The 16,497-nt window shown below is 35.9% G+C and overlaps 1 protein-coding gene across 1 annotated transcript in view; it reads right to left on the reverse strand.

Moving 5' to 3' along the window:
- The window catches only part of TMEM65 (transmembrane protein 65), a 53,269-nt gene that overhangs the window by 15,395 nt on the left and 21,377 nt on the right, over positions 1-16,497 (reverse strand). The window lies entirely within an intron of this gene.

A 16,497-nucleotide genomic window follows, 5' to 3' on the forward strand; every position in this document is an offset into this window, starting at 1 on the left:
AAAAAAAAAAAACTTCAGAAATATAGCCACCCTTCTTGAAAATGGCAACCCTAAATGACTTAAGAAATATATACCCAAACAAACACTGATAATACTCAAGTAGACCTAGATGTCCTTTAAAAATAGGAAAATAATATTTTAAAGCAATGTATTACACCAGTAACTTCACCAGATTGTGTTATGTTCCTTAATTAATATCCCTAGATAATATACTGAATATTTTGAGTTTTGAAACCTATACTACTGGATAATTAGAATATTCTACACAATAAAATGACCCAAAAGAGTAGAGTATCATTCAACAAATAGCAATATTACTTATAATATATGTCATAATAAACACAGAAAGTTTTCCCAAGTATATATATCAAAGTAAGTAACTTCAAGTGCCATCATTAAATCTAAAAATTAACAATTATTACAAAGAATCTACCTACCTAATCGCATAACAATAAACAACTCACCATTTATAAGTAAGAGTAAGCTATGGTAAAATGGCAGAGAATTCCACCTTCTTTATCCTCACTCAATCCAACAGAAGTAACTGATAACCTATACAGAAGAACCCAAACCATGGATCGCTCTGCTCTAAAGATTTAGTACAAACAACCGAAGTGTCCAAGGAAATTCATTACAAACTGGATATATATTTTCTAAAATATTTATTTATAATCTATGACAACATAAGAACTGAAGAATTTATTTTTTAAAAAGGAAAAAGCAAATAAATCTCCATTAATAAGCTATATAAAAAGGAGTATGAATCATATTAGTAAATGTTATTTTACTAAAAAAGCATATAGTATCATAAAGACTTTACAATAAGAAATACGCTAAAACCTAGAGTTTAGGCAATTACTGAATTATTCAGAAAGTTCTAAGAATGCAAGTTTAAGTTTTGTTTTTCCTTTTTTAGAACAGTTAAGAAATGAAGATATCCTAAAACTTTGTAGAATTTTACATCTGCTTAGAATATACTTTCCATTCTTTGACTAGCACTGTTACTTCAAAATCTACTTTGAAAGCATGCAAATAGTTTTCCAAATTTTTAACAAGAAATGTAAGATATCACTGTACTTCCACAGAGTTTTCTGGTGAAGTAAACATGCAAAAGTGGTTACATACCAGAACTATTTCCTAGTTGCATTACTCTCATCATCACTACAGTTCTGACACTGTGAGGAGAAGTCCTTGTCAGTTGACTGGAACATCTTGAAATACCTAAAAATTCAACAAGCAGGACCTTCCCAGTATAATGAGAATATACAGAGTCCTTGCTTTTCCTTCTTCAAATTCCTTACATATTGAGCAAAATATTTAAAATATTTTACAACTCCTAAGACAAAAGGATAAGGGCTAGGCAAATGTATAACGTGTAGCGGTAAAGAGGAAAAAAAAAATCAAATAATGTAACCAGTATTCCTAATCTGTCTTTCCAAGTACACATAAGGATTAAAAAATTAAAGGTAATGAAAAATAATGTTTTTTAAAGATAGAGAAAAAGGAAGAAATATAAAGTAAAGGAGACAGAGCAGGGAAGAAAACCACTGGCACAGAGATTAAACTAAAATCAAAGCACAGATTTTTGCCTCCTGCATCATAAAGAACCTAAGGAGTAATAAGAGTAAATATGAAAGGAACATTTCCTAGAAAGTGAAAATTTTAATGGAAAGTATCTATCAAAAATTGTGAATCATAAATTGATCAGTTTGAGGATTCTGACACTATAAATTATCTTCTTTACTACGTTAACTGAAAGAAAGTAAAATACATATCAGAAGTTAAAGGGCTTCCCTGGTGGCGCAGTGGTTAAGAATCTGCCATCCAATGCAGGAGACACGGGTTCGAGCCCTGGTCCGGGAAGATCCCACATGCCGCGGAGCAACTAAGCCCGTGCGTCACAACTACTGAGCTTGCGCTCTGGAGCCCACGAGCCACAACTACTGAGCCCGCGTGCCACAACTACTGAAGCCCGCGTACCTAGAGCCCGTGCTCTGCAACGAGAGAAGCCACGCAATGAGAAGCCCACGCACAGCAACGAAGAGTAGCCCCCTCTCACTGCAACTAGAGACGGCCCGTGAGCAGCAACAAAGACCCAACGCAGCCAAAAATAAAACCAATAAAATAAATAAATTTTAAAAATAATTTTAAAAAAAAGTTAAAAACATTAGATGTATAACACACAGCAAAACTCAATCTTGGAAATAAGCCCAAGGTTTCAGCAATCTATACAAGTTTTAAAATGTCATAGCTGCCAACTTAACCCCACTGAAAATAGTCATAATAAGCCCCAAAGCTTTATTTCCCTACATATACATCTTAACCATAAAATTTTTCTTCTGACATATGGTAAACTATGTACACTTACGTGGAAATGTATTCTAATCTACTGTTTTATTAAGCAGACTTTGGAGTTAGAAAAACCAGTTCTTTCAGTTACTCTGTGTGTGTATGTATGTGTTACATGCATCATAATTTCTCTCTTCTTTTCTAAATATTTTAAAAGAAGATGACTATTAAGATTGTACATCACCACACCATATTCTCCAACCATTTTTAGCTTAAGAAATCCTGGTTCTACTTCCAATACTGGCTGAATAATCTTCTATCAGACCAATCCTCCTGCACGGAACAACTATAACTATAAATAAATATCTGAAAGCACTGGAAAATGACCAAAAGTAGGTCGATTCTGGAGAGGAATCAACACTTAGAAGAAAGAATGGAACTAAATGAGTTACCCATTTAACTCAGCTTTTGGCCTACTCCACAACATGTAGACCAACTAAAACTCTTAATAAAAAAACTTCAGTCTTACTGGCCTAAAGAAGTAGTGGGCAGATAAAAAGAAACAAAATTGAGTTATTTGTAGTGAGGTGGATGGACCTAGAGACTGTCATACAGAGTGAAGTAAGTCAGAGAAAAATAAATACCATATGCTAACACATATATATGGAATCTAAAAAAGAAAAAAAAAGAAAAAAAGGTTCTGAAGAACCTAGGGGCAGGAAAGGAATAAAGACACAGACGTAGAGAATGGACTTGAGGACATGGGTAGGGGGACAGGTAAGCTGGAACGAAGTGAGAGAGTGGCATGGACTTATATATACTACCAAATGTAAAATAGATAGCTAGAGGGAAGCAGCTGCATAGCACGGGGAGATCAGCTCGGTGCTTTGTGACCACCTAGAGGGGTGGGATAGGGAGGGTGGGAGGGAGACCTAAGAGGGAGGAGATATGGGGATATATGTATGTGTACAGCTGATTCACTTTGTTATAAAGCAGAAACTAACACACCATTGTAAAGCAATTATACTCCAATAAAGATGTTAAAAAAAAAAAAAGAAGTAGTGGGCAGGGTGCAAGGTAACCAAAGCCACTGGAAAGTGAGAGGGGAGTCCTGGAAAGAATAAAGTCAGAAAGGAGGAGCCCTAAATTCTGTATACACATTTGGTTCAAATATATGGCTGACCTGTAAACCACGCTTGTGCAGGGAAAACTCCAAAAATCTCAGTTAAAGGTAAAATAACTGAAGATTTGAGCTGCAGCCCAAGAGACAGAGTTTGCAATTTGAGCCTAACAATTAACTGCATGCTAAAACAAATAAACACAAGTCAATATTTTTCAGAAGAATGAAACAGAATGCAGAGTCTCTGCAACATAATTATCATAGCAATGACTAGGATACAATCCAAAATTACTACACAAACAGGAAAACCTGACCCATTTTCAGGATAAAAAACAATAGAGACCAATTCAAAAGTGACTCAAATATGCATATGTATGTATAACTGTATCACATTGCTGTACACCAGAAACTAACACAACATTGTAAATCAACTATACTTCAATTTTTTAAAAAGTGACTCAAATGTTAGAAATAGCAGACAAGCTCTTGCGAGAGCACCAGAATCACAACTGGCTGCTGGACTATCATCGACAGGAAGACACTGGACTTCACCAAGGAGGATACCCCACGTCCAAGGACAGAGGAGAAGCCACAGTGAGACGGTAGGAGGGGCGCACTCAGAGTAAAATCAAATCCCATAACTGCTGGGTGGGTGACTCACAGACTGGCGAACACTTATACCACAGAAGCCCACCCACTGGAGTGAAGGTTCTGAGCCCCACGTCAGGCTTCCCAACCTGGGGGTCTGGCAACGGGAGGAGGAATTCATAGAGAATCAGACTTTGAAGCCTAGTGGGAATTGATTGCAGGACTTCGACAGGACTGGGGGAAACAGAGACCCCACTCTTGGAGGGCGCACACGGAATAGTGTGTGCATCGGGACGCGGGGGAAGGAGCAGTGACCCTGGGGGAGACTGAACCAGACCTACCTGCTACTGTTGGAGGTTCTCCTGCAGAGGTGGGGGCTGGCTCTGTTTCAACGTGGGGACAAGGACACTGGCAGCGGAGGTTCAGGGAAGTACTCCTTGGCGTGAGCCCTCCCAGAGTCTGCCATTAGCCCCACCAAAGAGCCCAGGTAGGCTCCAGTGTTGGAGCCTCAGGCAAAACAACCAAGAGGGAGGGAATCCAGCCCCACCCATCAACAGTCAAGTGGATTAAAGTTTTACTGAGCTCTGACGCCACAGCAACAGTCAGCTCTACCCACCACCAGAGCCTCCCATCAAGCCTCTTAGATAGCCTCAACCACCAGAGGGCAGACAGCAGAAGCAAGAAAAACTACAATCCTGCAGCCTGTGGAACAAAAACCACATTTACAGAAAGATAGACAAGATGAAAAGGCAGAGGGCTATATACCAGATGAAGGAACAAGAAAAAATCCCAGAAAAACAACTAAATGAAGTGGAGATAGGCAACCTTCCAGAAAAAGAATTCAGAATAATGATAGTGAAGATGATCCAGGACCTCGGAAAAACAATGGAGGCAAAGATCGAGAAGATGCAAGAAATGATTAACAAAGACCTAGAAGAATTAAAGAACAAACAAACAGAGATGACCAATACAATAACTGAAATGAAAACTACACTAGAAGGAATCAATAGCAGAATAACTGAGGCAGAAGAACGGATAAGTGACCTGGAAGACAGAATGGTGGAATTCACTGCTGTGGAACAGACTAAAGAAAAAGGAATGAAAAGAAATGAAGACAGCCTAAGAGACCCCTGGGACAACATTAAACACGATAACATTTGCATTATAGGGGTCCCAGAAGGAAAAGAGAGAGAGAAAGGACCAGAGAAAATATTTGAAGAGATTATAGTCGAAAACTTCCCTAACATGGGAAAGGAAATAGCCACCCAAGTCCAGGAAGTGCAGAGAATCCCATACAGGATAAACCCAAGGAGAAACACGCCGAGACACATAGTAATCAGAGTGGCAAAAATTAAAGACAAAGAAAAATTATTGAAAGCAGCAAGGGAAAAATGACAAATAACATACAAGGGAACTCCCATAAGGGTAACAGCTGATTTCTCAGCAGAAACTCTACAAGCCAGAAGAGAGTGGCATGATATACTTAAAGTGATGAAAGGGAAGAACCTCACACACACACTGTATTTTATTTTTACAAGAGGTAAATAGACTGACAGCAAGCATTGTACATGGATGACCACAACAAAAGCAACAATGACTGCAATCACCACACATGAAACACACTCATACTATGTCATAATATTGACATTCAGTCCAGTAATCCTCCACTGTAACAGCTCCTTTACTTTGCAGTGAAAATTGATTTGTATATTCTTTGCCTCTGAGTCCTTGTGGGATTTTTTTTTTTTAATTCAGACAGAAAGTCACAAAAATTATACTAATCCTCATCAGTTCACTCAGTCCCATGTAATTAATTTTTTTTTTCATCTTGATCTTTTGTTAGCACTTTTATGAGTTCATCAGTTTTTCATTAGAGTTCTGAAAATGCTTATTCATTCAGTTCAGCAGTACAGTCAGTTACCAAGGTTGAAGAACCTACAACCAAGATTACTCTACCCGGCAAGGATCTCATTTAGACTTGATGGAGAAATCAAAAGCTTTACAGACAAGCAAAAGCTAAGAGAATTCAGCACCACCAAACCAGCTCTACAACAAATGCTAAAGGAACTTCTTTAAGGGGGAAACACAAGAGAAGAAAAGGACCTACAAAAACAAACCCAAAACAATTAAGAAAATGATCATAGGAACATACATATCGATAATTACCTTAAACGTGAATGGATTAAATGCTCCAACCAAAAGACACAGGCTTGCTGAATGGATACAAAAACAAGACCCATATATATGCTGTCTACAAGAGACCCACTTCAGACCTAGCGACACATACAGACTGAAAGTGAGGGGATGGAAAAAGATATTCCATGCAAATGGAAATCAAAAGAAAGCTGGAGTAGCTATACTCATATCAGATAAAATAGACTTTTAAATAAAGAATGTTATGAGAGACAAGGAAGGACACTACATAATGATCAAGAGATCAATCCAAGAAGAAGATATAACAACTATAAATATATATGCACCCAACATAGGAGCACCTCAATACATAAGGCAACTGTCAACAGCTGTAAAAGAGGAAATTGACAGTAACACAATAATAGTGGGGTACTTTAACACCTCACTTACACCAATGCACAGATCATCCAAAATGAAAATAAATAAGGAAACAGAAGCTTTAAATGACACAATAGACCAGATAGATATAATTGATATTTATAGGACATTCCATCCAAAAACAGCAGATTACACATTCTTCTCAAGTGCGCACGGAATATTCTCCAGGATAGATCACATCTTGGGGTCACAAATCAAGCCTCAGTAAATTTAAGAAAATTGAAATCATATCAAGCATCTTTTCTGACCACAACGCTATGAGATTAGAAATGAATTACAGGGAAAAAAATGAAAAAACACAAACACATGGAGGCTAAACAATACGTTACTAAATAACCAAGAGATCACTGAAGAAATCAAAGAGGAAATCAAAATACCTAGAGACAAATGACAATGAAAACACGATGACCCAAAACCTACGGGATGCAGCAAAAGCAGTTCTAAGAGGGAAGTTTATAGCTATACAAGCTTACCTAAAGAAACAAGAAAAATCTCAAGTAAACAATCTAACCTTACTCCTAAAGAAACTAGAGAAAGAAGAACAAACAAAACCCAAAGTTAGCAGAAGGAAAGAAATCATAAAGATCAGAGTGGAAATAAATGAAATAGAAACAAAGAAAACAATAGCAAAGATCAATAAAACTAAAAGCTGGTTCTTTGAGAAGATAAACAAAATTGATAAGCCATTAGCCAGACTCATCAAGAAAAAGAGGAAGAGGACTCAAATCAATAAAATCAGAAATGAAAAAGGAGAAGTTACAACAGACACCGCAGAAATACAAAGCATCCTAAGAGACTACTACAAGCAACTTTATGCCAATAAAATGGACAACCTGGAAGAAATGGACAAATTCTTAGAAAGGTATAACCTTCCAAGACTGAACCAGGAAGAAGCAGAAAATATGAACAGACCAATCACAAGTAATGAAATTGAAACTGTGATTTAAAATCTTCCAACAAACAAAAGTCCAGGACCAGATGGCTTCACAGGTGAATTCTATCAAACATTTAGAGAAGAGCTAACACCTATCCTTCTCAAACTCTTCCAAAAAATTGCAGAGGAAGGAACACTCCCAAACTCATTCTATGAGGCCACCATCACCCTGATACCAAAACCAGACAAAGATACTACAAAAAAAGAAAATTACAGACCAATATCACTGATGAATATAGATGCAAAAATCCTCAACAAAATACTAGCAAACAGAATCCAACAACACAATAAAAGGATCATACACCACGATCAAGTGGGATTTATCCCAGGGATGCAAGGATTCTTCAATATATGCAAATCAATCAATGTGATACACCATATTAACAAATTGAAGAATAAAAACCATATGATCATCTCAATAGATGCAGAAAAAGCTTTTGACAAAATTCAACACCCATTTATGATAAAAATTCTCCAGAAAGTGGGCATAGAGGGAACCTACCTCAACATAATAAAGGCCATATATGACAAACCCACAGCAAACATCATTCTCAACAGTGAAAAACTGAAAGCATTTCCTCTAAGATCAGGAACGAGACAAGGATGTCCACTCTCACCACTATTATTCAACATAGTTCTGGAAGTCCTAGCCACGGCAATCAGAGAAGAAAAAGAAATAAAAGGAATACAAATTGGAAAAGAAGAAGTAAAACTGTCACTGTTTGCGGATGACATGATACTATACATAGAGAATCCTAAAACTGCCAGCAGAAAACTGCTAGAGCTAATTAATGAATATGGTAAAGTTGCAGGATACAAAATTAATGCACAGAAATCTCTTGCATTCCTATACACTAATGATGAAAAATCTGAGAGAGAAATTATGGAAACACTCCCATTTACCACTGCAACAAAAAGAATAAAATACCTAGGAATAAACTTACCTAGGGAGACAAAAGACCTGTATGCAGAAAACTATAAGACACTGATGAAAGAAATTAAAGATGATACCAACAGACGGAGAGATATACCATGTTCTTGGATTGGAAGAATCAACATTGTGAAAATGACTATACTACCCAAAGCAATCTACAGATTCAATGCAATCCCTATCAAATTACCAATGGCATTTTTTACGGAGCTAGAACAAATCATCTTAAAATTTGTATGGAGACACAAAAGACCCCGAATAGCCAAAGCAGTCTTGAGGGAAAAAAACGGAGCTGGAGGAATCAGACTCCCTGACTTCAGACTATACTACAAAGCTACAGTAATCAAGACAATATGGTACTGGCACAAAAACAGAAATATAGATCAATGGAACAAGATAGAAAGCCCAGAGATAAACCCACACACCTATGGTCAACTAAGCCATAACAAAGGAGGCAAAGATATACAATGGAGAAAAGACAGTCTCTTCAATAAGTGGTGCTGGGAAAACTGGACAGCTACATGTAAAAGAATGAAATTAGAATACTCCCCAACACCATACACAAAAATAAACTCAAAATGGATTAGAGACCTAAATGTAAGACTGGACACTATAAAACTCTTAGAGGAAAACATAGGAAGAACACTCTTTGACATAAATCACAGCAAGATCTTTTTTGATCCACCTCCTAGAGTAATGGAAATAAAAACAAAAATAAACAAATGGGACCTAATGAAACTTCAAAGCTTTTGCACAGCAAAGGAAACCATAAACAAGACGAAAAGACAACCCTCAGAATGAGAGAAAATATTTGCAAAGGAATCAACGGACAAAGGATTAATCTCCAAAATATATAAACAGCTCATTCAGCTCAATATTAAAGAAACAAACACCCCAATCCAAAAATGGGCAGAAGACCTAAATAGACATTTCTCCAAAGAAGACATACAGACGGCCACGAAGCACATGAAAAGATGCTCAACATCACTAATTATTAGAGATATGCAAATCAAAACTACAATGAGGTATCACCTCACATCAGTTAGAATGGGCATCATCAGAAAATCTACAAACAACAAATGCTGGAGAGGGTGTGGAGAAAAGGGAACCCTCTTGCACTGTTGGTGGGAGTGTAAATTGATACAGCCACTATGGAGAACAATATGGAGGTTCCTTAAAAAACTAAAAATAGAATTACCATATGATCCAGCAATCCCACTACTGGGCATATACCCAGAGAAAACCGTAATTCAAAAAGACACATGCACCCGAATGTTCATTGCAGCACTATTTACAATAGCCAGGTCATGGAAGCAACCTAAATGCCCATCAACAGATGAATGGATAAAGAAGTTGTGGTACATATATACAATGGAATATTACTCATCCATAAAAGGGAACGAAATTGAGTGATTTGTTGAGACGTGGATGGATCTAGAGACTGTCATACAGAGTGAAGTAAGTCAGAAAGAGAAAAACAAATATCGTATATTAACGCATGTATGTGGAACCTAGAAAAATGGTACAGATGAGCCGGTTTGCAGGGCAGAAGTTGAGACACAGATGTAGAGAACAGACATATGGACACCAAGGTGGGAAAACTGCGGTGGGGTGGGGATGGTGGTGTGCTGAATTGGGCGATTGGTATTGACATGTATACACTGATGTGTATAAAATTGATGACTAATAAGAACCTGCAGTATAAAAAAACAAACAAAACAACTAATACTAAACTTTCATTGGGTTATTTGTATGGAAATATGTTAATATAAATGTTTCAGACATTACATGAAATTTCTAAAAATCTTATATGTTCTGGAATAATGTTATAAGTCATAATCCTAGTTATTACTTTAAAATGTATATCTCAGAAATAACTAATTTTCTTGTCAACTGCATTATTATGAAGTTTCATCAGATCTTTAACCGTGGTCATTTTTAAGTCTTTTGTCATTTACAGACAGTTCTGGGTGTACTCTGATGCTTTTGCAAATATGTTCCTATAAAAGGGTTTCATCTTCAAGAAATTCATGGAAAAGGCTCTGACAACTACAGGTTCCTGGTAACTGACTGTACTGCTGAACTGAATGAATAAGCATTTTCAGAACTCTAATGAAAAACTGATGAGCTCATAAAAGTGCTAACAAAAGATCAAGATGAAAAAAAACAAATTAATTACATGGGACTGAGTGAACTGATGAGGATGAGGATAATTTTTGTGACTTTCTGTTTGAATTAAAAAAAAAACCCACAAGGACTCAGAGGCAAAGAATATACAAATCAATTTTCACTGCAAAGTAAAGGAGCTGTTACAGTGGAGGATTACTGGACTGAATGTCAATATTATGACATAGTATGAGTGTGTTTCATGTGTGGTAATTGCAATCATTGTTGCTTTTGTTGTGGTCATCCATGTACAATGCTTGCTGTCAGTCTATTTATCTCTTGTAAAAATAAAATACAGTGTGTGTGTGTGAAAAAAAAAAGAATGTGGTAGAACCAACAAAGCTGGTTTCTGTGGAAAGCCAAGATCATTCACCTAAAGATGCCTGGCCTCCCAGTAGCCTGCCCTGATTTTCTTAGCCCAAAGGACTCTGTCCTCTGAAATCCTCTGGAGCACTTAATTTTGTACTTACGACACTCTGAAAAAAAATTTTTTTATTGTATTGCAAAAAAAAAAAAAAGAAATAGCAGACAAGGAATTTAAAGTAGTAATTAAAATTATATTTGAAGATGTAAAAAAAAATAAATGCTCAAATAGAAATGATAAAAAACACACTGAAGTTCCAGAACTGAAATATATAACATCTGAAATTTTAAAATTAACTGGATAGGCTTAAAAACATAATGAAGGTGATAGAAGAAGCAATTAATGAACATAATGATAGATCAGTAAAATTACCCAATCTGAAAAACAGAGAATAAAAGGACTGAAAAATAGTAAACCAGAGTCTCAGGGACCTGAGGGTAAATATCAAAAGGTCAATATATGCATAACTGGAGTTCCAAAAGGTGAGGAGAAAGAAAAGGACCAAAAAAACTTTTAAAATAAATAATGGCTAAAACTTTCTCAAAGTTGGGGGGACGACAAAAATTTCAAAAGATTCAGGAGGTTCAGTGAACTCCTAGTAGGAAAAATATAAAGAAAACCAATGACAAAGAAAAAAATATATTGAAAGCAGTCAGGAAAAAAATGACACATTAAGTAAAAGAAAACAATGATTTGAATATATGGAAAGAAAAAGAAAGCTGTCAGTCCAGTATTGCATATCCAGAAAAATATCCTTATCCTTCACGAATGAAGGCAAACTGTATCTCAGTTAAACTAAAACTATGAAAAAATGTGTTGCCAGCCAATCTGCAAAACAGGAAATGCAGAAGAAACTTCTTCAGATGGAAGGAAATACCAGTTGGAAAGTAAAATATTCAGGGAAGAATGAAGAGCATCAGAAATGGTAAATACTGAATAAATATAAAAAACTACTTTTTTCCTAGTAATTTAAGTAAACCCGATTGTCCAAAGCAAAAATTACAACACTGCCTTGTGGAGTTTATAACATATGTAGATGTAATACATATGACATCAAAGCATAAAGGATGAAGGAGGTTACAAATGGACCAATTTGGAAATACGGTTGCAATATTTCTACAATGTATATGAAGTGGTACGAAGGCTCTAAGTGCTATTAGCTCTAAGCAGTCTGAAAACAGTTAAGAATGCATATTTGCAATTCCTAGAGCAACCATACATACAGACAAAATGCATTAAGGACATAGTTAGAAAGCTAAATAAATAATGTGAAGGGAATTCTAAAACATATTAAGCCAAAAGAATGCAGGAAATGAGAACAGAAGAACAAAAAACAGAGGGACAAGCAGAAACCAAATAGTAAAATAGTAAACCTACATCCAACTATATCGGTAATTACTTTCAATGTTAATGGACTAAACAATCCAATTAAAAGGCATAGATTGTCAAAATGGATAAAAAAGTAAGACCCAACTATATGATATCTGCAAGAATTACACTTTAATAGGTTGAAAGTAAATGAATGGTACAAGATACATTATACAAACAGTAAGCTTATAAAGGCTGGAGTGGCTATATTAATAACAGATAAACTAGACTTAAAGACAGTATTACCAGAACCAGGGACATTTCAAAATGGTAAGAGTCAATTCATCAAAAGGTATAATAACAATTTGTTTATGCCTAATAACAGAGCTTTAAAATGCACGATGCGGACTTCTCTGGTGGCGCAATGGTTAAGAATCCACCTGCCAATGCAGGGGACACAGGTTCAATCCCTGGTCTGGGAAGATCCCACATGCTGTGGAGCAACTAAGCCCATGAGCCACAACTACTGAGCCCGCGCGCTGCAACTACTGAAACCCACAAGCTCTAGGGCCCGCGTGCCACAACTACTGAGCCTGCATGCTGCAACTACTGAAGCCTGCGCCCCTAGAGCCCGTGCTCCTCAACAGGAGAAGCCGCTGCAATGAGAAGCCGGCGCACTGCAATGAAGAGTAGTCCCTGCTGGCAGCAACTAGAGAAAGCCGATGCGCAGCAACGAAGACCCAATGCAACCAAAATAAAAAGAAAAACAAACAAAACCCAAAATGCATGATGCAAAATATGACAAAATTAAAGGGAAAATAAACATTTCCACAATCACACTTGGAGATACAAAAACTTCTCTCTCAGTAACTGACAGAACACTAGGGGAAAATATCAGTAAAAAACACATTATCTGAACACTACCAACCACCTTGATTCAACTGATATTTAAACATTTACACTCAACAACTACAGAATGCATATTCTTTTCAATTGTAGATGGTACATTCATCAAGATAGACCATATGCTGATCCACAAAACAGGCGTTAATAAATTAATGATTAAAGTTGTAAAGAATATGTTCTCTGACCAAAATGGAACCCATAACAATAAGATATCTAGGAAAAAAATTTAGAAATTAAATAACATCTTCTAAATACATGGGCCAAAGAAGAAATCAAAAAGGAAATTAGAAAATATTTTTCAAACTGAATCACAATGAAAATACAGCATATCAAAATTTGTCAAAACAGCTAAGTGAATGCTTAGAGGGAAACTTCTAGTTTTAAGTACTAATATTAAAAACAAAGGGCTAAAATGAACAAACTATGGTACTATCTTAAGAAGCTAGGAAAAAGAGAACAAGGGAAACCAAAAGTAAGTAGCAGAAAGAAGGAAATAGTAACAAAAAGAGCTGAAATCAATGAATAAAAAACAAACAATAAAGGAAATAGACAAAGCCTAAAGTTGGTTCTTTGAAAAGATCAACAAAATTAAAAAACCCTTAGGTACACCAATCAAGAAAGAGAGAACACAAATTACTAATATCAGGAATGAAACAGGGGACATCACTACAGATCCTACAGACATTCAAATGAGAATATTACAAATAACTTTATGCCAACATATTCAACAACTTAGATGAAATGAACAAATTCCTTGAAAAATACAACTTACTAAAACTGATACAAGATGAAACAAAAAATCTGAACAGCTCTATCTAGTAGCAAAATCAAATTTGTTACCAAGCACCTTTCCAGAACATTCACACTGAAAAACCTTCTAGGTCCAGATGGTTTCACTAATGAGTTTTATCAAATATTAATGAAGAGCAAACACCAACCCTAGACAAACTTATAATCTCTTTCAGAAAAACAGAAAATGAGGAAATACTTCCCAACTCATTTTATGAGGCCAGAATAGTCCTAAATATAAAATCTAACCAAGAAATTACAAAAAAGAGAAAACTACAGACCAATATCCCTCATGAACACAGACAGAAAAAATTTTAATGGAATGATAACTGTTTTGCTTTCCCAAAGTGTGTTTATTCACAATAGTGGCAAAAAACAACTAACATCCAGACTTCCTTACATTTTTCCCTTTCTGATATTTCTCATTGTTTGAAGTTGTGCTTAACAGGGTTCCATGTTTAGAAACATATAGATTAGGAAAATTATCTGTATGTGTCTATGAGATAGTATTTACAAATAAAATTTTTTTCCTTTTGATTTCACAGTTAAAAGTCTTTGTTGGAGGGAGAGTAAATAAGACAGTTCTTGCAAACTGCTAATTTATACCATACCAAATCAAATAAAAATTATTTTAAGTGGGACTATCTCTCCTTCTGATCTGTCCTTGAGAACATAAATATATTCAATTATTGTATAGACAAATCTTTTCCGAATTAAAAAGCACCTAAGATATTCATTATAAATTCTGAAAACATAAGAAAGCACTTTCCATGTTTAAATATAAAAATTTTCAACGCTTTCAACATTTTGTTTTGCTTCAGTAACCCAGGAAGATTAGAGAAAACAGTTTAAAACATTTAAAGCAATTTCACTTTTATTAAATGAAATTCTAATTTTTTAGAATGTACAAAGAATGAGGTATTCCGGTTAGTTTTCTAGTTAACTAAAGCAACCAGAGAACTGATGTAGCTTATAAAATACTGTTACTACCTAAGTAATATTGAATTCTTTAAAAAGAAATACTTCTTTGATGAATTGGAATATTATAGTGCATCAGAATCATCATTTTAATGCTCAATTATTATCTGTTTAGGAGATATAAAACTGAGGGTCACTGTCACATAAAAATTAGAAGAGAGAACAAAACAAAAATTAAGGCTTTTTTCTCCTATTTCAGGAATAAAAATATATTTAATAAAGCAGCTTTTTATATTTTATTATATAAATATAAGTATATAATATTTGTTTTATACTATATTCACTTAAAAAGGGGAGAAGTTGGATTAGGAAGAGAAAGACAAAGGGAGAAATGAGAAACAGAGCAAGGTAAGAAAAACAGATGAGGAACAAATGTAGAGATTTTTTAAAAAGGGAGGGAGAGAGAGAGTTTTTGAAGGGAGACTCAGAGAAGGCCACACAAGAAAGAGACTTCCTAGATCTGGGCAAATGAGTTGGTGGGACATGGTTTTTTTCAGTCCCGCTACTGTATTTCTTTGTTGATTAGTCATCAGGTAGTCTAAACTTGACACCTTTGGATCAGACTCCCTGTGCACACAGATACCTCCTAATATATACACACTGCTAAGCACTATGGGAAAACCAGATGAACAGATATTATCTCCAGCTATGCCAGGGGTTCCCAGGCTTTGCTGTAGGACACAGATCTAAAGGTTTCCAAATCCCCAGGCCATGTTCTAAAAGCTTATTTTAAAATAAATTCCTGACCAATTGTTTATCATTCTTTTTTTTTTTTTTAAACCTAAAATGGCATCTGGTGAGAAAGGAAATTAGCTAACTGTAGGCTCTAATTTAAGCTGAATTCCAATCAGTTTTTTTTTTTCCTGTGGCGAAAAATAAACAATAATAAGTTTTTGATTGGTAAGATTAAGAAGCAGTTTTTCCCAAGACATATATTTGGGACAGTATTCCTACAACCAAGCCTATACTACACTATTTCAATGACCTCTAGTCATAGAAGAACAAATATCACCATTTTAAAGCTCACATTTGTTTTATTTATTTATTATTTTTTTAAAATTTTATTTATTTATTTTTTGGCTGCACTGGGTCTTCGTTGCTGCGAGTGGGCCTTCTCTAGTTGCGGCGAGCGGGGGATACCCTTTGTTGCGGTGTGTGGACTTCTCATTGTGGTGGCTTCTCTTTTTGTGGACCACGGGCTCTAGGTGCGTGGGCTTCAGTAGTTGTGGCACGTGGCTTCAGTAGTTGTGGCACGCAGGCTCTAGAGCGCAGGCTCAGTAGTTGTGGCGCACGGGCTTAGTTGCTCCGCGGCATGTGGGATCTTCCCGGACCAAGGCTCAAACCTGTGTCCCCTGCATTGGCAGGCAGATTCTTAACCACTGCGCCACCAGGGAAGCCCCTCACATTTGTTTTAATCCTGGAAAATTCCTACTAGGTTTTACCAAAATGTCTTAGAATCCTTCATAACTAAAATGTAACATATATTCAAGTACTTTTATCAGTGCTATAAACATACTAAGATTTACCTTTTATATTAATGCTTAGAATAAAGT

The sequence above is a fragment of the Eschrichtius robustus genome, chromosome 17, assembly GCF_028021215.1.
Source record: "Eschrichtius robustus isolate mEscRob2 chromosome 17, mEscRob2.pri, whole genome shotgun sequence".
NCBI lineage: Eukaryota > Metazoa > Chordata > Mammalia > Artiodactyla > Eschrichtiidae > Eschrichtius > Eschrichtius robustus.